The 25,234-nt window shown below is 52.7% G+C and overlaps 1 protein-coding gene across 1 annotated transcript in view; it reads left to right on the forward strand.

The window, feature by feature from the left end:
* Window positions 1-17,734: 17,734 nt before the first annotated feature.
* Window positions 17,735-25,234, forward strand: part of LOC119845521 (CYFIP-related Rac1 interactor A-like) — a 38,441-nt gene continuing 30,941 nt past the window's right edge. The window contains exon 1 of the mRNA XM_038377908.2: window positions 17,735-17,962. The gene's annotated coding sequence lies outside the window, so the exon portion shown is untranslated. The remainder of the gene's footprint in view (window positions 17,963-25,234) is intronic.

A 25,234-nucleotide genomic window follows, 5' to 3' on the forward strand; every position in this document is an offset into this window, starting at 1 on the left:
AGCAGGCCCTTCCCCCCACTACCCAAAAGTAGCGTTTTGCATCCCAGCAAGTGCTGCGGCTTCTGAGTGCTCAGATCCTACCAGGGCTGTGACCCCTTTCACTGCCTGTGCACCAGCCCCTGGGAAGAGGAGGATTAAGGTGATATGGAGCCCACCCGCTCTAGCCCAGGTGTGGCTCAAATAAAGGTCATTCCCACCTGCTGGCTCTTTGACAGCGTATGTGAGAAGCATTGGTGAGCTCCGTCCAGTGTCTGCCTAGCAAAACCCATTGCAGCGGGCACTGAGCGCCTCAGTGGAGAGGCCAAGGGCTGAATGGGCCATGGAAATGGAACTCCCCACATGCCCTGAGAGGGGGGAAGTCACCCCAGGATGCCTGCCCAGAGAGCCTATTGTGCAGCTCGTGTAAACAGACATCCAGATCCTCCGTGCCTCAGTTTCCCTCATCTGTGTGTCCTGCAGTAATGTGGCATGGAACCGGCTGAACAAAACATTTGTTCAACCCAAAGTGAGAGGTTTCATTTTGGTTTTGAGGGGGGTTGGGTTTTTTTTAAACTTTAAAAAAAGAGCAAAACTGAGTGAAAATTCAAACCGAAAGGTCATTTTTGAGTCCAAATGTTTCATTTGGAAAAAATATTGAAACGACTCATGTGGATTGTGTGGGACTTTTTTGTTTTGTTTTTGATAGAAAACAAATTGGGGAAATCCAGCACTCGCTTGTGAACTGTTTCGCACAACCCTACTCTGCTAGTGTAAACACAGGTTATACCAGCAAAAAAGGTGATTTTGTGGGTATAGTTTATACTGGATTCAGTGAGCAAAATAAGCTATAGCAGCAAAAGCACTTTCATGTCAGTATAAGTGCATCTATTCTAGGGATTTTGCCAGTATAGATATATTGTAAAAAGACCACACCCCTAACCAACAAACCAGCAAAAGTTTGTAGTGTAGACCTGGTCTTAGTAATACTGACAAATTGATTATATTAATAAATAGAAGTATAAATCTCCTTCAGTTTGAATTTTCTAAAAAATCATGGAAATATTTCTAGTTACCTGAAAGTTACTAATTAACAAGTTGTTAAATCTGTATTTTGAGCCAGAATACCCCTGTAGTGTCTTATATAGTAACAGAACCCAGAGGGAACTAAGGCCTGGTCTACACTAAAAGGTTAAGTCGACCGAGCTATGTAGCTCAGGGATGTGAAAAAGCTACATCCCTTGAGTTGTGATGTAGTTAAGCCAACCAAACCCGTGGTGTAGACAGCGGTAGGTTGATGGAAAAATTCTTCCGTCGATCTAGCTGCTCCCTATCGGGAAGGTGGATTGCCTATGCCACAGAAGTGTCGGCGGTGGCTACGTGCAGCAGCATTTCAAGTGTAAACAAGCCCAAAGATCTTGAGGTGACTAGGGTCTGACAATGTGATGGTAACTAGCACATCTTAGCTACCACGTTTTAAAAGTTTAGTCTAGACACAGTACACTGTCTTTACCATAAAGAAAAGGAGTACCCGTGGCACCTTAGAGACTAACAAATTTATTAGAGCATAAGCTTTCGTGAGCTACAGCTCACTTCATCGGATGCATTTGGTGGAAAAACTTTTTTTTTTTTTTTGTTTTTCCACCAAATGCATCCGATGAAGTGAGCTGTAGCTCACGAAGCTTATGCTCTAATAAATTTGTTAGTCTCTAAGGTGCCACGGGTACTCCTTTTCTTTTTGCAAATACAGACTAACACGGCTGCTACTCTGAAACCTGTCTTTACCATGTTATACTGGTCAAATCACAGCCTAGAGGGGAGTCAGGGATTTAACTTGACCAGTTTAGTAACTGTTAAAGGCACACTTCCTTGTCTAGATTATAATATGTTAGTTAGCACATGCTAACAACACACCTTAAATCCCAGTCTAGACACTGCCAAAGGGTCTTGATGTTACAAGGTTGCACTTTTTCTATTTGGCTTTGTCTGGGCTATGATTTAAAGGTGTGATGTTAGATTGGGTTAACTAGCTCAATCTAATTAGCATCTTCTAAAACACTTTGCTGCAAAAAGTGGTAGCTAAATAATAGCTAACAGCAGAAGCCAACTTCATGTAAAGCCCTAGTGGAGATAAGGCATTGTAGTTTTTACCTCCATGTAGCTGGCTGAGGTCAACACCAGGTGAGGGGGTATAGTGTAGACTTGGACTAGCTACATCAAGGTAAAAACTACCTGTGCCTTGTCTCCCCTGGGATTATAGATTGAGCTAGCTGTCACCATGCAAAACCCACTCCTTTTTTGCAGTGAAGACATAGCCAAAAATTCTAATCAAGACAAAGCAATTGTACTTTAGCACTTGCTGCTAAACTGGTCAAAGGAAAGCTTAAAGGGCAGCCCTAGGCATTGTCTTGACCAGAATTTTAGAAGCATTGATTAGATTGAACTATCTAATTAGATCTCACCTCAAATCTTTAAATCCTAGTCTAGACAAAGCCCCAGTGAATGTAGTACTTGAGAAAGATGCTGGCTAGGAACAGAGAACCTGATTTTCAAAGATGTGGAGTGTAGAGATTAAGGAGACCCCAGAGATTGCTTGTCTGTTTTCCTTTCCTCACCTTTTCCCAGGGCCATTCTGTTGGTTTTTTATCTGATCCCACGCCTGACACCATGGAGAGATTAGAGACCAGGGCACTATGGTTGGGGTGAATGTAAGACTTTGTTTTCTGTTTACACAGATCCTCACCTCCTTGCTATATGCCCCCTAGTGGCCACCCTGAACAGTGCCTGTAAATGTTACTACACCACCTTGAGCAGTCACCCCTCCATGGGGCAGAAGCTACGGGTGCTCTGCACGAACAGCATGAAGAATGAAGGGCCTGATCCCTACATTACTCCAGTTTTACATCCACTGCAACTCTATTGATTTCTGGGGCACTGAACTGCTTTAAAGCTGGAGGAATACAGTGGTGAATCCGACCCTAATGTTTTTTACATGTCAGTTTTAAGAATCTCTGATTCTCTTTGCAACTCAAAGGAATTATATGTATATGGGCCCAGGTCCTTCGCTGGTGCAAATGCATTCAGCTTCAGGGGTGTCAATGGAGCTTACTTCATTTACAGCAGGTGAGGATCGGGCCCACGATTTCTAATCCCTGTACGTGTCTGCAGTTGTTCAAACATCCTGTGAATTCCTCTTCCCCCCCCGCCCTCCACTGCAGACTGGTGTCTAACTTGTCTGTTTATGACAGTCCAGCCATTTCCATAACAACTGATTCCTCAGACATGAAAGGCTGAATAGCTGCTAGCCAGGACTGGATCCCTGACAAGGTGAATGTAGAGATTTGTGTCAAAAGGGGGGTTTGAAAACAGGTGGGTCTCCTGAGTTTGAAAGGTAGCACGTTGCACAGTATGTCATAGCTAGGGATCAGAGTAGCAGCCGTGTTAGTCTGTATTCGCAAAAAGAAAAGGAGTACTTGTGGCACCTTAGAGACTAACAAATTTATTAGAGCATAAGCTTTCGTGAGCTACAGCTCACTTCATCGGATGCATTTGGTGGAAACTTTTTTTCCACCAAATGCATCCGATGAAGTGAGCTGTAGCTCACGAAAGCTTATGCTCTAATAAATTTATTAGAGCATAAGCTTTCGTGAGCTACAGCTCACTTCATCGGATGCATTTGGTGGAAACTTTTTTCCACCAAATGCATCCGATGAAGTGAGCTGTAGCTCACGAAAGCTTATGCTCTAATAAATTTGTTAGTCTCTAAGGTGCCACAAGTACTCCTTTTCTTATAGCTAGGGATGTAATGCACGGTACATTGCCAGCAGGGGGCACAGTACGGCATACATATTTCATATTTAAATGCTCAGAGGCACAGTTACTGCAGGAATGCCCATTGCATTTTTAATGTGAATTCACTGCTGGTGAAAGGTGCTAGACTAGGGTGATCAGACAGCAAATGTGAAAAATTGGGACGGGGTGGGGGATAATAGGAGCCTATAAAAGAAAAAGATCCCAAAGCCGGGACTGTCCCTATAAAATCGGGACATCTGGTCACCCTATGCTAGACTGACAGCCTGGATAATGAAGTCCTCTGTATAGACACAGAACAAGCACAGCAGTGCAAAGTTCCCCCTTCACACTGGCCTTGTGCCTCTGTCCCGACCTGCCGGGACCACCCACTCCTCTCTAGATCTGAGAGCTTCCATCAGAGTCCAGGTCCTGTTCTTCCCTGGGCTCTTTGCTGACAAAGGGGCCAACTGTGGTTTGAGATGTAGGCCCTGATTTTCAGAAGTGCTGAGCTCCCACAGCTCAACCAGAAATCAATGGGTGCCCACCCCCTTTGACATCCAGGCTTCCAGTCACTGGCTCAGCAGTAGCTGTGGAGCCAAGAGGCTGCAAGGAACAAGGAGCACGGAAGTTTTAAGGCACCGGCATTAGATCAGGTTGGAGGATACTGAGGCCCCTGCATCTGTGCAGCACAAGGAGGGGACCGTCCAAGTGCTTCAGGGCTGCAGTGTTTGGACAGCGCCAGGAGGTGTTATCCGTCGTCTGGGGGGCGCTGGCATCCCCATGTCAGACAGCTTTGGGACAGCAGCGCTGGAGAAGCAGGAGCTGCCCCTTGGGGCAGCAGGGTCTGTGCAGCACTGGGGGCAGCAGCCCCACGGAGTCTGCAGCAGCAGAGTTCACGCCAGGCTAAAGTGGCCTAGCCCAAAAAGCCTCAGGATGGCAGGGCAAGAGCAGGCCCTAAGGAGCTCACGACCACGTGCAGTCTCCAGGCAGCACCCATGCAGCCACAGCACTGCCTTGCAGCAGCAGGGAAGGCTTAGCAGCAGGATCGAGCCATGTCTCAGAGCAGCTCCTGTGCAGAATGAGCGCAGCCACAGGCCAGCTCGCTCACTGTGGCGCTGGAGCATTCAGGGAAGCTGTGGAAAGTGGGGGGGACACAGAAGCCACCCAGAACTATCAGAAACTCTGCGCCTGAATTATGCAGAATCCCTTCCAGACACATGTGGGGTTTGTCCCCAGTGCATCTTGGAGCACGAGTGCTATCTCGTCAGCTGGGGGCCCGTTTCTCCAGCAGTCCAGGTGCTGCTGAACCTGGGACCTTAGTGTCTCTGAACGGCTTGTCCCCTTGAAAGCAGTCCATCCTTGCTCCCTTCTAGAAATTGTTTCCAAGGCAGATGAGACCTGTGGCCTCGCTGTATTTATATCTGCTCGTTTGGCCAAATGCAAAAGCTGCAGCTTCCCCTTGTAGCCACCTGCAGGGTTGTGGAGATCTCTGTCCTGCTGTTGCAGCAGAAGGGGACGGAGGGAGACAGCGCTGGCCGTGAAGGGTGTCACAGGCCACAGGCAAATCAAGACTGAGGAGCCCTGCAGTAACTCAGAAGATCCTGCCCATCACTACTAGAAATCAGATCTCCAAGCAGAGCCCGAAGGTTGGCACAAATATCTCCCTCGGCATCTCCCCTGCACCCAGGATCTCTGCACCCAGCACTTTAGGAATCTGGCTTTTATTCAGGTGCCCACACAGGAGCGGAGAGCCTTAAATCTGGCCCTAAATACAGCATCGGAGAGACGCCCAGCTCTGCCAAGCTCTTGTCAGCCCTTTGGTTCCTGTTCCATCTTGCAGCTGGACACAGCAGACCCAGTTCCTTTCTGAGAAGCAGAGGATGGAAACACACAGATGGAGAGTACCAAAGCCTATTTCCAGGCCTAAGGAGCCTGACCACGGCTGCCTAGGGCACAATGTTCCTTATAGACCCATTCAGTGAATTCTCCGATTAGGGAGGGAGTCCAGCTGGGCTTGAACCTGGGGTCTGACTGCAAGACCTGTTAGCAGACTGGAACCTCGCCCCTCAGTGCTGCTGGACATGAGGAAATCGTTGTACAGGAAGCCCTGAGCAGGAAAGAAGCCAGAGAGAGGATCAGTTTTACTGCACGGCACAGTGTTCTTGGCATCAGAGAGGCCTCTGCTCTCCTTGAGAGACTCAAACATAGGGAAACTGAGGGAATGGAGAAAGGGCGGCAGAGAAGAGGCCATAAAGAGAGAGAGAGTGAGAGTCAGAGTATAGGGACCAGAAGGCAAAGGGATCGGGGACAGGTTGATGAAGCTGGAGAGCTGTGTGATTTCGAACAGCATACATATGCTCATGTTCATATCTATACATAGGTTGTGTGGGTACATGTGTGAACTCACATCTGGTATGGGCCATATGGATCTGGTGTGTGGGAACGAACAGATCCTGACAGTACAGATCCACACAGGGTGTGTAAGCAGCTCCTAGGGAGAACACCCTTTATCCCAGTCCCTGGGAGCCTGGCCTCATCCCACAGAACACTGGTTGGGGCTCATGCCCCTGTTCTGAGAATGATCCCCAGCCTCTGGAGTGCAATGGGGCCAGGAGAGGGTTAATAAGCCGTTGTAAAAGGCCCACACAGTCTGTTTGTGGCAGGTAGCAGAGAGGGGGAAGTCTTGTCCTGCTAGTAGAAGCAGAGCAGATGGGAACTGGGTCTTGTTAGGGGAGAGGGGGGAGAAGTGGGGTAACTGGCCCCGAATTGGGGTGAGTGAAATGATCCAGACCCACGGCATGGCCTGCCCACCATCGGTGAGGCAGGGGGGTCCAGTGGCCAGTGATGGAGGTGGGGGTGTAAGGCTGTTGGCGGGGCGAAGATACAGCATGTGGGACTGGCCCCTCCCCCTGCTGGTCCGTCAGCGCAGCCCCCGCTGCGTGCTGGCCCTGTCCCCCCGTCCCGTGCAGTGGCTGGTGAGTGCAGGTAGACGCCAGGCAGCGACTGGTTACTTGTCACCTCTGCTGCCCACCCATCAGCCCTCTACACGCTCCCGCTCTCACTGTCCGCTCCCTGCTTTGCCCCTTCACCCCCCCCCCGCCCCACTCCGCCTGCATATCCCCCATGGTGGGACGTGTCCCACTCCCAGCGATGTGGGGAGAACCGGCCCCTGGTGGGAGCGCTCAGCTCACCCACAGCCTGGCTGCCAGGCTCCTTCCTTCCCTCACTGCCTCTGGCTGCGCCCCGGGAAAGCCCAAGGCCCTCCGGCCCAGGGTGCTCGCCAGGAGGGGCCGAGCCCCGCGTGTGCCGAAGCCCCGCGCAGCGCTGGCACGGGGAAGCTTCTCTGCCTCTCAGCTAAGTTCTGGAGTGGGAACCTGCAGGCCCCACAGCAGCCCCTGGGGCAGGGGCTTGGCACCCTCTTCACCCCCGCACCTGTAGGTCCTGCCCCCAGGGAGCGCGGGGCTGCTCTGTCCTCTAGGCACCATCCACTGCTGAACCACCCCTCGGGCCGGGTTCGCTGAAGCCCCTGCAGTCAGGTTCCCTGGACCCTGGTGCACGATGCATCCTCAGGGCTTAACCCCTTCCTGCCTGCGCTGTAGCCAGAGGCCCGCTGTGGCCAGCAGCAGCCCGGAGGTGCTAGCTGCCTTTTGACGCTATGTGGGCAGGAAGGGACAAGCTGCTTCCAGCCACACTGGAGGATGGGGGGGAAAGAGATGAGCTCTGCAAAGACACAGGCCAGATCATCCCTTCCCCCCTCCCCTGCGGCTGGAAGCAGCTCTCATCCCTTCCCTCCCACACAGGGCCGAAAGGCTGCTGCTGGCCACAATCTGGTGTCAACCCTGGCAGAAATGTGACCCTGCGTGCCCTCCCTCCCCAAGCATTGCCTCAGGAAGACACGGCGCCAGATACCAGGAGAGCCGGGTCCGTCCCGGGGGCCCAGCTAGGCATGGAGGGTGGAGGGCACTGGGCAGGGAGGGTCAGGTCAGACGGTGTATGTGAGTGTCCCCTCTCCCTGTGTGAACCCTAAAGCCTTAAAGATAAGAAGGTAAATAAAAAGAATCCAACTACACAGTATTTCTTTTTAACAGGGGCTCAGTCAACTTGATGTTAAATTTGAACATTTGCCCTGCATAGTTCTGATCGATTGCTGTTGAACTCACTTGAAGATGAGTAATTTTACCAGGTGCCCCGTATTCAGCATAGGGAAATATGGTCACCCTACTACATGGCAGAAAAAAACTCTGCAGCAGCCAGTCTCGGAGCCCTGGTCAACTGACTCGGTGTATTCGTCTAGGCTCAGGCTGGAGCCTGGGCTCTGTAACCTGGCCAGGAGGTGGGTCTCAGAGCTGGGGCTCCAACCCCAATATCTACATAATTATAGTTAGTCCCGTAGCGCAAGCCCCATGAGCCCGAGTCAGTCGATCCAGGCTCTGAGACACCCTGCTGCAGGTTTGGTTTTGCTGTGTAGACGTACCTCTCGAGTTTAAGGCCAGAAGGTCTAGTCTGACCTCCTGGGCAGCACAGACCATTCAACTTTGCGTTTGGCTACTGCGCCCCTTCCAGCCAGGCCAGAGGCTGAAGACATCAAGAGATGGAGAAGCCCCCACTCCCCTTGATGGTTTGTTCCAATGGTGAACCAATCTCACTGGTCCAAAATTTGGCCTTATTTCCCGTTTGACTTTGTCTGGCGTCAGCTTCCAGCCACTGGCTTGTGTTCTACCCTTCTCCATTCGCTTAAGGAGCCCTTGAGGACCTGGTTGTCCCTTGCCACGGAAGGGCCCATACCCTGGAATCCAGCCACCTCGCCATGTTCTTTCTGGTAAACTAAACAGCTCAGAGCTCCTTCAATCTCTGTTCACCGGCATTTTCTCCAACCCGCCAACAATTTTTGTGGTTCTTTTCTGCGCCCTCTTCAGCTTTTCAACGTCCTTCCTGAAATATGGGCCCCAGAAGCAGACCCCGTTTTCCAGGAAAGGGCTCACAGCTAAATCTAGCAAGACTCTTCCGGGTCCTGGAGCCTCAGACGCAGCTGGAGCCATCTGTTCTCTGCAGCTTCGCTTTGCTGCAGCTTCCTCTTTTGCAAGGCCCAGGGGCCTTCCCTCAAACCCAGTTGGTCAGCCGGGAATCCATCATGGGGGCACTGAATCTCTGCCCCTTCTTAAAGGGACCGGCCATCCCCTGACAACCCTGTCCTCCTCATCATTTACCCCTCCCCCAATTTTTGTGTCACCCGGAAATTTTATCAGCAGTGATTTCGTATTGACTTGAAGACCAAACGATGACATGTTGAATAGCATTGGGCCTGCTTACTAGTCACACTCCCTGCAGGGCCACATTTGCAACACCCTCATTCATTTCAACAACTTTTGGAGACCGGTCAGTTAGCCAGTTCTCAACCCATTCAGCGGGTGCTCTCTTGATATCGCGGAGTGCTAATTTTAACATTGGAATGTCATGCGGTACTAAGGCAAACACCTTACAATCGGCCATGTATATTGTATCTACGCAGTCACCTCTATCAGCCTAACTTGAATCTCATCAAGTCACGGGACTGGCCCGTCCCTAGTACTGAGAGATCAGGGGCCTGAGCCAGCTCCTCTGGGATCCAACACCCCACCTCCAAACTGTTCAGATCCAGTTCTGGATGTTGGGGATCAAGACCTTTTATTCCTACACAACGTCCTTCACCCTGGTATCGGGGCACACACTTTGCCACAGGGTGTCTCCTTAATTCCTCGCATTGCTCAGCTCCATGAGACAGATAAGTGGCTCTTTTTTTAAGAGCCACCTTCAAGGTTCAGCAGCTTGGCCAGGACCCAAGACTCGGCCACTCAGTGCTGGGCATTCAGCTCCCAGGGGAACCCGAATCAACCTCAAGATCACAGCATCCTCCTTTGGTTTGGGGTTTGGTGCCGCTGGAAGCCAGAAATAGAAAGCCTGGTCTTTTCACTCACTGGGGAAAGATTTCACATTAATTGGATTCTATAAATAGCTCCCCAAGGCACTGAAAAAAAATACCATGAAATATTTAAACTCCAATTCTGACAAACACAAGTCATCACTCCATACGCACCCCTCTTGACAATTTGCTCCCTCTCATTACATCACCCTACCATCATGTAGCAGCTCTCATCCCGAAGGCTCTCATAGTACATTTGGAGGGATCACTTTTATCCACATTGGAAAGCAGCCATTTCTGAGGTGGAACAGGCTGCTCTTTAACAGCACGCAGCAACAGCACACGACGGTCCTGGACAGGAAAGTAAGAAACTGGTGCCTCTGTTTTTAAATGCATGTGAATTTAGCGCTGGTGAAAACAAGGAACTAATAGCGTTGGCTGGTGCCAAACACAAATCAGGCAGGAATTGTGTAAGCTTTTGCCCCTCAATCCTGACCTGCAACCCCTCTGCTGCTCCACTCCTCCACCTCTGCCAAGCAAAGACTGGGTCCAGTCCTGTGACTAGCACAGTTCCCCTGGAGGTGGGTCCTTGAGGCTAAACACCTGTTCTTGGGGTAGGGGTGGGGGGAGTCAGGCAAAGGCCCTCTCTTGGCAAAGGCTCTGCAAGGTGCAGCATAACCTAACCTGATTCCAAGGAAGTCCTGGCCTCCTCGCAACTCTTCCTCTGAGCTGCTGTTTAGATCTCGTTTGTGCAGTTCCCTGGCCCCAGGGAAATGTTCTGTTTCAGCAGCTTCGCAGCCATCTGGGCCTCCCCTGACCAGGGAGCTTGGAGGGGAGATGGGGAGGCTCCAGCCTGCCTTTCGAAAAGGATTGGGAGGACCTCATCTGGCACCTGGGCGAGAGGGTCTCCGCTCGGCCCTATCCCATCTCAGCCAAGGGATGGGATGGGGATAAGGGACTGGAGCACTTTCTTATGTGCAGATTGGCAACATGACTATTCCCACATCACATCACAGGCTACTAGACCAATGAGCATTACCCCTGCATCACTGTCTGCACCAGCTGCTGCTTCGTTCTCTGGCTCTGTTGGTACCTCCACCTTCCCCTCAGGCCTGCAGCCCCTCCCTCGCCCGCCCTTCCTTTCCTCTCTTCCTCTCTCTTCTTCCTCGGCCCCTTCAGCAGTCGCTCTCTCAGCCGGTTACTCCTTTACAGGTTGTGTGTGCTGCAGCTCGGGATGTGGTTAGGGGACAGTTCTCGTCACAGAAGGCAGAGAGCATCACCCTCCTGGGAAATTACTTGGGACAGTCCCAGGTGGGGTGGGGTAGCGAATCAATAAAGAACGAATGCCCAGATGGAGGAACCGGTTGCCTGCTAGGCCACAAAACACACGCAAAACCATGCATGCACCTCTAAGCACACACAATGCTGCCACACTCACACAAACACCATGCCTACACACACCCACCGTTGCAACCAGGAGCCCTCCCAAGTCCACAACCAATGCATGCACACGCCGGCACGCACCCTCACCCCTCCCAGGCACAGATTTCGGTGCATTCTCAAACATCTACAACTAGTGCATTGCTATTTGGCATCTCAATCCGAAACCCCTCCGGCATGTCCACATGCACTCAGGCATGCGTACAAGACATTCTTTGCAAACACAACAAACTCATGATCCTCAGCTCCAGAGCACAGAGCCTCCTGGACACCTCTAGCCTCCCACCTGCCCCTCCCTCCAGGCTGGCTTTTTGACTGACTGTTTTGAGGGAATGCAGCTGTCAGGAGCAAAATGGTTTCCTGAGAAGAAAATCAGCAGAGAAAGGGGGGCAGAGAGAGACTCAGCTGATGAAACATTGAGAATCTTGACTTCCCTGTGATCCAGAACACAGTGCAGCCAGGGAGACAAGACAGGCAGCTTCCTAACTGACCCTGAGGGACCCAAACTCAAGGAGGGGGAGGGTGCTATCCCGGGATAAAGCACAAGGGAGAAAATTCATACAGGGAAGAAAACTCCCAATCACTTTGGTGCATCAAAATGGGATTCTTGGAGGACACCTATGGGCTAGATTCTCTCCGGGTGTAGATCAGCACAGTTCCATTGAAGTGGATTTCCAGCAGCTGAGGACCTGGCCCTGTTCCTCTCACACACGTAACCTACAGCGTCAGGGGGCTTGCGGACAACCTATATTTGTGTGTATTACTAATTTGTGGAGGCTTCTTTATTAGAACATTGATTTTTTTTTTAAACTTGATGCTTGGGAAGTTTATTCCTTTTCATTGGTCTGTCCCCTGGATCAGGGTTTCCTTTTAAATGGTCTCGCCAGATTCCCATCTGGTCCAGGGAATTTATTCTTTTAACAGGTCCTTTTTCCTGTTCCGAGTATTTGTTTAAGTGAGCAGCCCTGCACTTCTGTCCCAGAACAGAAGGCGAGCGGTGAGGCGTGGGTAGCTATCCCAGGATGAGGCCCGGGGTTAGATGGGAGTGCTGATACCTCCGCATGGGGTTGTTCTCCAGTAAATGCCCTGCCAGGATCTGACCTGATTTCCTTGGAGCCGGGTTCCTGATAGGCTGCATACATTGCACACAAACACGGCTTTTACACGGCTTCGCTCAGTGCAGTTATGACCATATATGGGAGAGAGAGAGAGTGAGAGACGAGCTGTTCGCAGCTGCAACACCAGAGGTGGGGGTGGTCCCTGGTGGACAGTTTTCTGTGTCACTGTGCAGCTTTGCTATGCACAATCAGCTAGTTCACAAGCAAGAGGCAATCTCCTCCTCCTCTGTATGGAGGCCCAGGGTTAGCACCCTGCGTTAATCCCACCAAAGAGCCACTTTGCATGAGATGGGGAGTTAACACAACACAATTAGCCATGAGGGGGGACTCTGCAAAAACAGGTTTGTAAGTTGATTATTTGACCTACCTCCCGCTCTGGAGGGTGCTGACCCTTTGGGGCAGCTCTACAAGAAGAAAGTGCCAGGGAAGTCATTAGGGAAGGGTTACTCCCCGCACAATGGAATTCAGATCTCTGCCTTGGCAAACAGCAGTGGATTCTACATGCTGTTGCATTGAATAGCCCAGGGTACTTCATTAGAACATGTGCACAGACAAACACGGGAAGAAGGCGGCATTCAGCACGGTGCAGCTAGGAAAACTGCAACCGGGTCAATCAGATACAGCAATGATGAGACAAGGGGAACCAGCCAACCCTTGATCTACTCCAAACAACATTAATGGACCAAACGTAAATATTCTTTCCCACTCCAAGCCCAGTGACATGGACCATCTGCGGAACAGACTGTGTCTGATTTGAGCAGGTATCACGATGAGCTAGTCAGTCCCACAGGAAGCTTTTACAACACCTTCCACTGGCCTCCACTCAAGATCAAGCACTGCTCGGGCCTGAACTCTCCAATGAGTCCCGGACCCAGCTGCTCTAACAAATGGACTGATGGCAGTGCGTATTGTGGGTTACTCCTTGGGCCCCACTTGGCCTGTGGGCTGCGCTGGGACCCCTGGCAGAAAATGAACGAACCTTGTTCTAGTTCAGAAATCAATAGCATGGAGACCTCAAAGGGTACATCTACACTGCAAAATAAACCCAAAACAAACCTGTGGCAATGAGTCTCAGAGCCCAGGTCGGCCGACTCAGCTCACACTATGGGGCAAAAAATAGCTGTGTAGATGTTCCCACTCAGGCTCCGAAACCTGGTGGGGAGGCAGAAGGGGAGTCAGAGCTCAAGTGGGAACATCTACACAGCTATTTTCAGCCCAGTAGCGTGATCCCTGCAAGCCCGAGTCAGTCGATCCAGGCTCTGAGACTCACTGCTGCAGCTTGTTGGGGGTTTCTTTTGCAGGGTAGATGTACCCTAAGATCTTCGAGTGGTTTTCATGCACATGTTCAAATGAAATACCTAGGACTATGGGATACAGCACGATGCAGTAGAATCTGCTGCTGTTTGCTAAGGAAGAGACCTGAATTCTATTGTCCAAGGAGTAACCCTTCCCTAATGACTCTTCCCTGGCAGCCCTTTCCCCTGTAGAACAGCCCCGAAGGGTCAGCACTCTTCAGAGAGGATGAGAGTCATGTAATGAACCTTCAAGCTTGGTCTCACAGAGTTCCCCTTCATGAATTATCATGTTCTGAGAACAACCCATCCTCCCCTACCCTAGGAGACATTGCCAGCTTCCTATTCACAAGTCCACCATCAGCACCCTTATGGGAAAAAACCCTACTGGGAAATCAAGGCAACCTGTCCATGGAAGTCGCAGCTGGAGGGGTTGGATCTCTAGCCTTAAGAAGACACACCTAGTAGTGGATACAGCCCTGCTTCTCCCTCCATAACAGCTCGTGTCATTTTACAAAACCCATCGGCGACACAACCAGCCTATAACGTACCCTCTGATAAAAGAACAGGAACTCTTTCCAGCATAAGCCAAGTGCAGGAAGAACCTAAGTCATAATTCCATTAACCACCCTCCCATATCCACCAGCCAGACGCTGATCCCTGGCACATCAGAGGCAAAACTCCCCTGAGGTCAGCGGGAGCTGGAACAGGCCCCATGGCTTTATAGCAAAGTGAAGCCCATCTAAACTTATTCTACTACTCTGCCTAGCACCTGAACCTCCACCTACCTGTTCATATGAACTGTATAGCTGCACAGATTCCTCCAGCTACACACTTATTACAGTACGTTGTATAGTCACCTCACAGTATACTTGTTCTTATCTGACAGCCCCATAGATCCCCAGCTGCACCCATATTAACACTGTATAGTTATCGGCATCCCCAACAGCACCTGGTTTTATATTCTGGAAAGTCACCTAGATCCTCCAGCCACACCCTTCTTGCAGTCTATTCTGCATCGCCACAATCACTCCTCCTCATATTGTGCATAGCCACATATACATCACAAACGTCAGCTCTCCGTATAGTCTGTGCAGCTAAATATAGTGCTAGGATAGCCTCCGATTCTGTGTAGCCAAATACCGTGAGCTGTACAGTCACATATCCCCAGCAACCCCTTTTCCGTCTGTGCTGTATCGCAATGCAAAACACCCACGCTCCTAACCACATCTACCCCTAATAACAGCCCTTTCTAGGCTCTGGGAAGCTGCACCCCACTGCTCTCCAGAGCTGAGATCTTCCTGAAGCAATGCCCTGTGAGGAGCAATCCCTCTTCTTTGTCCCAGTCTTATGGGACTCTCCCATTCCCTGCACAGTGAAACCTAGTTACGATGAGCAGCAATTTGTTTGGTGTCTCCCACCACCTAAGCCATGAATGAGGGGCCTGTCCAGCGTGAGGTGAAGATATCCCTGGGATTGGCTGTCTCCATGGAAATACAAGGAGGTTTGAGCTCCCACTGGTGGGTGAATCTGTGAGTGACACACCGGCCAGCCCGTCTCGGTCTGCTCCTCCGGTGTGATTGGAAGCGGCTGGGGACAGAGTCCTGACACGTTTCCCCAGGGCCATGTGAGCACAACATGGGGTGGACAAGGCCCCGGCCTTGGGCACTTCTGTCCCTCACCCCAGCTCTTCTGCCCAACGGACTAACCTACCTAGCATGGCCACTGTCTCATGCTCCCTGCCTAGGGAGCTCCTGGGTGGAAAAACCGTATTGATTCTTTACCTAAGGAAATTGGTCAATTTGCCAGAAACCGGTTGTCCCGGCTCTTGCTCAGGAGCCACCATCTTGGATTCAGTCAGCTGCCCGGGCCCCTGATGTGAACCCCTCAGGGCGAAGGGCCCGGAGAGTATTTCCTGCCTCCTTTTGCCATCGGGGCTGGCGTGCCGCATGCATCACTGGCTGGGTTCAGAGGCAGAGTGTGGAAGGAAGCCGGCTTGTCAAAGTTGATCAAAATCACCCCGGACCACATTCCTGAGCGGAGGAATCTGGTGCAGGGGATTGGTGCAGCCGAATCAGGCCCTGGAGCAAACAGGACATGCCCCCTCCCCCACTCACCCCAGCTTCCCTTTTTGGACAGTCCTGCCATAAGAGGGCATCATGAGGTCTGAGGACATTAGCCCATCTGAGTGAGGGTCCAAGGGCTCACAGCCACCGCATCTGTGCCACGTACCCTGTAGTCCTCCTAGCCTCTTTGCCAGTCCTCAGTGGCAGCCATTGTGATCACACAGCACTAACCTTGTGGCTGGGAAGGGAGCTGGTCTCTGTCCAGACTGTAGCGATGCTCAGCATTTAGCCACAAAAACAAAGACAACCCTCTTCAATGGACAACGTGCCACATTTCTGGGGCCCTTGCTGTCCTTCGTTCTTAGGTCTGGAGAATGGCAGTGCCAAGCTGAACAGCTGGGAACTTCCAGCCCTGAGCCTGCATTAGTTCCACGGTTTCACAGCACAACATCTGGAAACCTACAGAGCTGAGAAATGACTGCGTTCCAGCCAGCGTGTTACAGCCCAGCATTTAGGAACCGCAAGGGCTGCTGTGCTGACACAGGGCTGGGTGGCCTCCCTTAAAACAGCTGGACATACAAGAGCCTCCATTCTAATACGACTGCACCACGTCTGCGAGACTCCCAAGAACGGACAGCAGCCAAGCCCAATGAAGAGCAAGCCAAAGGCGAGAAGCGGGGGGAGATGGATTGGGACTAGCTGATGTAGACGGAGAAGGTTGGAAATGGCGCGGGGGCAAAGCTTTGGAGGATGAGTAGCAAGAGGCAGGCGGGTGGAGAGGAGACTGCTACAGAGGCAGAAGGAGGTAGGTTTACGTCTTACCAGCCGGGCTCTGGGCTGGGCGGCAGGAACCTCCTCAGATTGCTAGGAGAGGAAGAGTTTTCACAGAGCTGTAGGAAGCATGGGGGAGATGTTAGGACGGTAGCAAGGGGGAAGGAAGGGAGGTTCCTTCAAACCCAACTCTGAGACCTCTGCCAGAGTGGGCAAGTCCATAGTTGCAGCGGTGCAATCGGCCCAAAAGGGACCACCTGCTTCATCCATGAAGCAAGGCCACCCGCGTCATTACTTTTACTGTTTTATCTAAGCCACTCCAGAATCCCCGCCGGGACGGCGCCTCAACCACCGCCCTTGGGAGTCAGTGCACGCGCCCGGCAGATCTCATCCTTTGAACGTTTCCATGGCTTCCTGTCCTCCCATCTCCTGCCACAGTCCAGCTTCTCAGCCTGTTTCCTTGGCCCACCCTGCCCGATGGAGAGGGGCCTCTCTCTCCTTCCCCCGGTGCCTGTCTGCTCTACGCCAACCTTCCCTTGTGATCATTTCCCAGCCAGCCACTCTTACCCCAGCGCCACACGAGCTGCATAACCTGTCACCTGCCAGATGCAGAACGGACACAGCAGCCAGGGTGAGAGCAGGCTAGCTAAGAGCAGGGAGGCTGGCACAATTGGTGCTGAGATGAGGGTGCTGAGAGCCATTCAACCAAACTGTAAACCCTGCATATGATGGGAACCACTTCAAGCCAGGGGGCGTGGCAGCACCCCCAGCACCTCTGGCCAAGAGGGAGCCCTGGGGACAAGTGGTAAATAGCCTGCGCGCCGCATGGGCTAGCTATTCTAGTGGTGAGCGGGATTATCATGGTCTATGTCAGAGCAGTGTCCAGGGCTCCAGCGGAGATGGGAACTCCATTGCACCAGGCACAGAGTGAGAGGCAGTCTCTGCCCTGGAGCCCTTACAATGGAGCTAAGCAGGATTGGCCCATGTGCGAGAGGGGCACGCAGATGACATGCCTCCCCTGGCCTGACGCAGCAGGTCGGGGGCAGAGCTGCGAGGCGAATGCCTGGCTCCCAGGCTAGTGCTCCAGCCACTAGATCCGTTGCCAGACAAATTGACAGCCGGGGCTTGGAAAGAAAGAGCTGGCCCCCTACAAGGGTCAGGCAGACTGAGCTGTGAGCTAGTGAGCCAGCTTGGCAGACCCCTAGCAGGGGCAGGAGAGCATTGAGAAATGGGTCTCCCGGCTCCTAATGCCCTGCGGCTCCCCCACCCGCGCCGGGCTCTCCAGAGCGCAGCGGGACCCGAGGCACGGGCAGCCTGGCAAGCAGAGGGTTAAACGGCCCTGGCTTCCCTGCACTTTAGACGTCACGGCTGTCTTGGGGGGGGGAGCAGTGGTCTATGGTGGTCTTTGTGATGCATTTTCTACTGATAGCAGCAGCTGCTGCACTGAGCCTGCTTTCATCAGCGAGGCACACGCTCGCTCACACACACCCAGGGGCCGGGGCAGCTGAGCTCCCCAGCCGCGCCTCACTCCTCCGGGGCTCTGCAGGGACCTGGGACCCAGCCTCCCTCCTCGCGGCTGCCTCTCCCTGAGCACCGGGCTGGCGAGCGGTGAGTGCCAGGGAAGGAAACAAGGGGTGGGGGGCAGCAAGGCTGGGCTGGGTGCAGAGCCCGCAGGAAGCTGCCTGCTGCGGGCTCCCCTGGAAAGCAGCAGGACAGCTCCCCTGGTCTCCCTATTCAGCAATCCGACTCCTGCCTCCATGGAGCCCCTCAAGTCTCTTTGCAGCGGGGGGGGGTGTCTCTGTGTTCCCCACGGCTACCGCTGCCAGGCTCGCCACCTCCCAGCCTGCCCTGTTTGCGCTGCTCTGCCCCTGCACTGGGTGGGAGCTGAAGGTGACTCCATGCCAGGCATGGAGGGGCTGGGGGTGGGGGGGGGTCTGTGCTCTTTGCAGACAAGCTGGGTCCCCCTCCTCCCCCTGCACACAACGGGTCCCTCCAAGAAGGAGGGGGGTCTCCTCTGCGAGCTGGGGGTCGATGCATCCCCCACTGCCGGCAGCTGGGCACTACATCTCCCTCCTCAGCTCCCCTGCGGTAAATTCTCCTGCAGTAGCAGGCAATGAGAGAGGCAAGCGCGCTGCTGCCCGGCTTGGCACTGAGGCACAGGGTGGGCTCCCTGGCTGGGGGGCCAGCTTTCCCTCTCCCTCTCCGGCTGTGCCGGGGCCCGAGCAGCTCCTCTGGGGTCCACATGGCCTTTGCCACAAGTTCACAGAAGGGCTGGGAAGGAGGCTGCATGGAGGTACCAGTGGCCTGGCTGCAAGGAGCATAGCCCCTCACCTGCTCTGGCCAAGGGAGTGCAAGACCCACCAGGGTGCTGCTGTCAAGCAAAGTGTGAGCTGCCTGCTTGGGGACAAGGGAACAGGGTGACATCGTGCCCATCCCTGTTACCTTACCTCCCGCTTCTGGCATCTCCCAGAGATCACAACTCCCAGGACCCAGAGATGCCCCCGCCCCACTCCCCTCACAATAGAGCCCAGTGTCCATCTCCCAAAGTGTCAGGAGATATTTGGTCTGTAGCTGCCTTCTCTTGATCAAAGTGGCTTCTTGTTGGTGAGGGTGACTTCCAGCTGTTGTTGTGATGCCTTCTTCTGAGCCAGTGCCTGGGTCCTGGCTGGCCTGGAGAATTGGACAATGGAGACAGCTTCTGGGAGGGGTGAGAGAGAATTTCAGGGAATGCAGTGAAATTCATTCCCAGGTTGCCTTCCAAGGAGTGTTTATTAATCTCCTGCAAAACAAGACCTGGGAAGGAGGAGGCCTGCCTGGGGTTAATCTATCTCTGCCCTTGATGGGATCTGGGTGGGGGGACATTGGGCATAGGGGAGGGGATCAGGCCACTCGGAGCTTCCACTTCTCCAGTGGGTTTGGGGCTTGTAGATTCTCTTCTCTGTGCTGTCTGGTGGGAATGCGCCAGCATTCTGGTACCTAGGTATCCTCTGTGGCTTAGCTTGCTGGCATGATACAGGGGAGTCGGATTCAAATTCAATGATGCAGGCTTTCAGGCTCAATGCACCACCTACCCTGAGCACCAGCAAGAAAGCAACACAGACCAAAACTACATGCAACTAAGTCAGGGTCCCTAAAGGACAAGAACATAGTTGCGTTTCTGGCCCATCCCAGCACAGGGGTTTCTCCAGACAGAGGTGGTCCACTGAGGGAGCAGTGCTCACTGGCCTTGGGACAGGGCAGTCAGTCCAGGGGGAGGATGTGCAGCCCAGCAATGAATGAACATGAAGATTGCCAGGAAAGGAGGGTCTGTCCACATCAGGGTGCTTTGATGGAATATTATAGACCGGGGTGGCCAAACTTACTGGCCCTCTGAGCCACCTATGACAATCTTCAGAAGTTCGAGAGCCGGGGCACACCTGCTGGGAGCCAGGGGTTGGGGCTTCAGCCCTGCTCCTGCTGAAGCCCTGAACCCTGGCAGATGTGCCCCACAGGACTGATGCCCCAAGACCCCCCTCCCTGGCTGGGCAGAAGCCCCTACCACCCCACCCTGCTGCAAGGCAGAGATCCTAAGCTCCCTCCCCCACCAGCCTGGTAGGTGAAGAATGGGAGGGCGTGTGGGGCTCCTTAAGCCCAACTTTAATGGTAAAATAGCCACATGTGGCTCACGAGCCACAGTTTGGCCACCCCTGTTATAGACGAAGCCTTGGGCTGTTGCCACCTCTCACCTGGACAGAGGCTGGTCCTAGGTGAGGCAGGATGTAGTAGGGGGTGGCAGCATTAGGGATTCCAGAAGCAGTTCCCAGAATGCCAATTAGGGTGAGCTATGGCTGCAGCTCTGCTCTAGAAGAGTGGGGCAAGCCCAGTAGACTCTAGGCCTCTGTTGCTTGCAGGGATCCACTTGAGTGCCTCCATTTCCCCTAGCAGATCTGGAGGGAGTGGGACTGACCAGGGATGGACTGGAGAGGGAAGGAGGTCAGCTGAGTTCCAAGTGGCCTATCTAGGAATTGCTTCCAATCGGATGTGTAATGGGCTTACTCTGTCTGCAAGGGGGTTGCTCACATGCTGCCCTCCTGGCTCATCTTGGGCTCCTCTGCTGAGCTTGCTCCTTTGCACTTTGCAGGGTCACACACACTTCACGGGTACAGCTGGGATGCCCTGCCCCATTCCCTGGAGCTCAAAGGGGCACAGAGGGAGAGGAGGACTCGGGGGCACCACCAGCATCTCCCAGGTTGCTCTTGAAAAACTGAAATCCTTTGCATCTGCTCTTCTGTCATCTCTGGGTCCTTGAGCATTGCGGGGCGAGGGTGTGGGGGGAGGAAGATTCGGCGTGGCTGGATAAAACATCTCCAAACTCAGTTTGGCTCCCACTGCTTCCCTTTGAAGGGGAATCATACCCCAAATGCCTCCAACTTCAGGATCTTACTCAGAACAGCCCCTTGGGGAACAGGCGATAGGTCTTCCCCACTCATCCCCACAGCCATAGCCTTCCCTAAGCTGGGCAGTTCCCCTCCCCCATATTTGTATGCAGCTCCTGTCAGACACATTCAGTGCACTGAAGGGAGGAGGAAGGGAAAGCAAGTCTCTGCTGAGCAGGTGTTTACTGGGCAGCGTTAGTGCTGGCTGCATCTAGCCTCGACTGTACTCGATGAAGTCTGGAAACTTCCAGTTCGTGCTATAGCTGTTTTTCTAGTAGATCCACCATCATACTGCCCTTGACCTGATCCCCATGCAGTCCGTCCTAGATCCTGGCCACTTTCGGATGCCTGTAGTTCAATAGTTCCTGTCCCATCCCTGCTTTGACCTGATGAGACACGTTAGCAGGCCAGCTCCGTGACGCTTCCTCTGGAAATTCCCATGCTGCAGTCTGGGGCTGCCAGCCTAGCCCCTTTCACCAGCACTGAATTCACCTGCACAAAGGATAGGATCTCGGACTGTGCTTGCACTGAGCCAGCCAAGTCGATATTGCCCTTGGGCTGCTCCTGTCGAGTCCGTACGCTGCTATAGCAGAGCTCCTCTGATTCATACTGCTCTTGGATTGGGGCTCTCTGCACCTCCTCTGCACTCACCATTGCCCTTGAATTAGCGCCGTGTCTTGGGGCCGCACTGACATCCCCCTGCTCGGCCTTCTGTTCATATGGCTCTGATCTGCCCGACTCCGTTGGGGCTGCACTGGCCTACTCTGACCCCCACCACTGGTGCACCTCCATGAGTCTTTCTCCACTCCACTTTGTCCATTGTGTGCTGCACCCAGACACCGTGAACCAGTCCGCTTCTTGCCCTATAATGGAGCCCATCGGCTCGGGCCTGCGCTGATTCGCTCCCTGGAAAGCCCTGTGGAGACAAGCCACAGCGTGGTTACTGAAGGGCAGGTCCGTGCATCTCCTCATCCCTTTAAACCACCTTGCCTGTCCCTCGGGCGCAAGTCGGCATTAAATATGCATGTGTGGATTTAAAACGTTTCACCTCAGAGACAAAACACTCAGTTCCGGGGCCTGTTCCGCGTGAGGCTGGAGAACAGAGAAGGGCGCTGGGTGGTACAGCAGGGCCCCCACCAGCCCAGAAGGTAGGTTTTCCGTTCATCATGCTGGTGATCAGCCAGCAGTACAAACCGTGGGACACTTGTGAGATCTAGATCATGGACTCTGAAAATAAGTTACAAAATAATGCAGTTCTGTAGCTAATTACCAATGCCTGGTGCTTGTGTTACTTACCTTTCCCCTGAGGGCCTCAAAGTGCTTAGCAAGGATGTATTAATTACACCTCCCAGCAGTCTTGTGAGATGCACCCCTCAGTAAGTATTTTCATACCCATTTTACAGCTGAGGAAATGGAGGTACAGAGAAATTAAGTGACTGGGCTGAGATCACACAGCAATTCAGTGGCAAAGCCAGGAACAGAACCCAGGAGTCCTAGCTCCCAATTTTGATTCCGAGAAGTGTTCCCCACAGATGGCAAAGCCTCAGCTCGACCGCTGAAGTAAATTAAGCAATGATTTCAGAGGCAGGGACTTGTAAAAAGATTTAGCCCAATGCACTTTTCCTTCCACAGTGTCCTCTGCACACTGTGTGCCTGACCTAGCAATTCACTCCCATCCCTGTATTATATCCCCTAGCAGGGAGCAGCACCTACGGGGCAGAGCAGAGCAGACCTGTTCAGCTGACAGCCACGTGCCACAGGCCCCGAGAACTCTCCCTCTTTGGGGGTTTCATTCTCCTCTCTGAGAGGCAGAGATGCCCCCCACCCAACACTACCATCAGAGACACTCCTACCACCCATAAGCAGGAGCAGGACCTGCCTTACCTGGCATCCAGGCCAAAGAGAGGGCTGGCCCCTCCTGCCCCTCCCAGGCACCCAGCTCCATAAACAGCTCCATCCCCACCATAGATCACTCCTTCCTCCTGGTTTCTGCTCTGTCATCTGCAGCTGGAGCCTCCACTCCCCTGCCGTGCCCAGAACCTAGCACTGGCTGCTGCCGTGCTTCAAAAGGAGACGGCCAGCCAGGAGGATTCTCGGATGTAGTAGACACCCAAAGGCAGACAACAGAGCAGAAGCAGAGACAGCCTTTGAAGATAACCGGGGACGGAGGGTGGGAGGGCGCAGAGCAGCTTCGGACAGCTCTATCTGCGCTCTCCTGCCTACTTGCCCTATTCTGCAGCTGTCCCCGGGCACTTGGCATCTGGAGTGGAAGCTGGCGCTCCAGCCCGGCTGACCTTTCCCCACAAGCTTCACTCAGGCAGACCCCAGCTTCTCCGATGAATGCATCCGAAGAAGTGAGCTGTAGCTCACGAAAGCTTATGCTCAAATAAATTTGTTAGTCTCTAAGGTGCCACAAGTCCTCCTTTTCTTTTTGCGAATACAGACTAACACGGCTGCTACTCTGAGACCCAGCTTCTCCGCTACCCTTGCTGAGGTCGGGGTTGCCTGAGCTTGCAACACTCTGCTGGAAAAGACATGGGGTTTTGGTGCTTGAGGATCAAATATTGGGGTGAATCTTCCCTCCCTGCCTTCCTAGCTTTATCTCCTTCACTTCCCATCTCAGACATTTTGGAGGCAGCCTGACAGAACTCTCAGAAGAGACAATGAATCCACTAAACCCCCTCAGGCGGCAGTGGACTCCACCATGGCAGGCAGAGCCGAGCCAGAGGGGATTGTATACAGGCTCCGGAGAGCAAGCCCCACGTTCCTTCCAGAGCCTTGCGGGAATCGGGAGAGACTGACTGGGCCTAAAATCATTCAAGGGAGAGTAATTGCTCTGCGGTGTGGAAGGACCGTTAAACGAGACCATTCTTCCCCCTCACCTTTGCCTTTTAAACTGTTATTTATACATCGGGGATCTTGCTAGAGCCTGGATTCCTGCAGCACCCCTCTGCATATGTAAAAGCCAGTGAGTGGGACGTAGACAGCATGTGGACACATGGGCGCAGATTGTCAGAAGTATTTAGGATCTTAACTTCCATCAGCTCAGTAGCTTGAGCATTGGCCTGCTAAACACAGGGTTGTGAGTTCAATCCTTGAGGGTGCCATTTAGGGATCCAGGGCAAAAATTGGGGATTGGTCCTGCTTTGAGCAGGGGGTTGGACTAGATGACCTCCTGAGGTCCCTTCCAACCCTGATATTCTATGAATATCTATGAATATCAGTTCGGAGCCTAAATCCCTTTGAGTCTAGGCTCTGGTTTCTGGTGGCCTTAGATCAAAGAACGGCAACCAAGAGCAATGCCCTGAGGAGAGACCAGAGCCTGCTAGAAGCTGAAGAGACATTTCAATGGTAAAGGGAAAAAACATTCCTGCTGCTGCTTCATCTCTTCGCACTGCCCTAGGATTGCATGCAGCAGAGCCACAGAAACAGGCCCGTTGAGAAAAATTTGGGGGCTGCGCGCGTATCATGTACGCTGGAGCCCAACCCCCTCCCATTTCACCTCAGTTACAGATGTTTTGGGGGGGGCAACTGAGCTTGAGGCCTCAGTCCAATTGTCCCCCCTTACCCTCCCCTCCCATCAGCCCTGCACAGAATAAGAACCGCCAGAGTATCACCAAGCTGTTCCTATTCACTGTACCTTCCTTCCTAACACCCTTCAAATGATTGACACCTAGCCGCTCTGCGGAAGGGACACACTCAAGCCCAAAGGCTGCCAGGAGGGAAACAAGTAAACCAAAGCAGCATTGCACAGGTCAGAGGACTAGGAAAAAGTGCTGAGAACAACTTTAACTTTTCAGGCCAGAAGGGACCACTCTGGTCATGCAGCCTGACTGCCAATAAACAATAGTTGGTTTGCACTGGATTGGGGTTTCCAAGAAATCCACCCATTCCAAGAACGCTCCTTGCCTCTCTTACGGGGAGAGAGATACTGCAGACATTTGGTTCCATGGATGCTTGTTCGAACCTTTAAAAGGGATTCGCTTCAGCTGCATTTGCTCCCCTTTTTTAGGCAAACATCTGAGCAATTTTACTGGCAAAAGTGGTCCATGGAAAGGGCATTTCAAAGCCATGTGCACGAGTACCTGCAGACACCAAATTTTAAATTTGCACATGTACATATACACTACAGAACCATTCACCTGCTGATCCAATCAGAGTAGAGAAACAACCCCATGCAATCTTTTTTTACCAATCCCAGCTAAGCTGGAATTTGGACTGTTCTGTATTTGGTCCAGAAAGCAAACCCATTGAAGAGGCTTTAATGGAATCAGCTGGAGGGAATTGCCATCAGATGGTGGATAAAAGAAGCTGAATATGGCTCATAAATTATTCCTTGCTCATTATTTATTCAACTCTGGTTTCTGCCACATAAAACCCATTAAAAGCTGGACATGTTGGGATGGGAAGAGAGAAAAGGGCTGCACCCAAAGCACCTGGCATAAACTAGGTAAAAGCTTGGCGT

This window comes from Dermochelys coriacea, chromosome 19 (assembly GCF_009764565.3).
Source record: "Dermochelys coriacea isolate rDerCor1 chromosome 19, rDerCor1.pri.v4, whole genome shotgun sequence".
In the NCBI taxonomy this organism is placed as follows: domain Eukaryota; kingdom Metazoa; phylum Chordata; order Testudines; family Dermochelyidae; genus Dermochelys; species Dermochelys coriacea.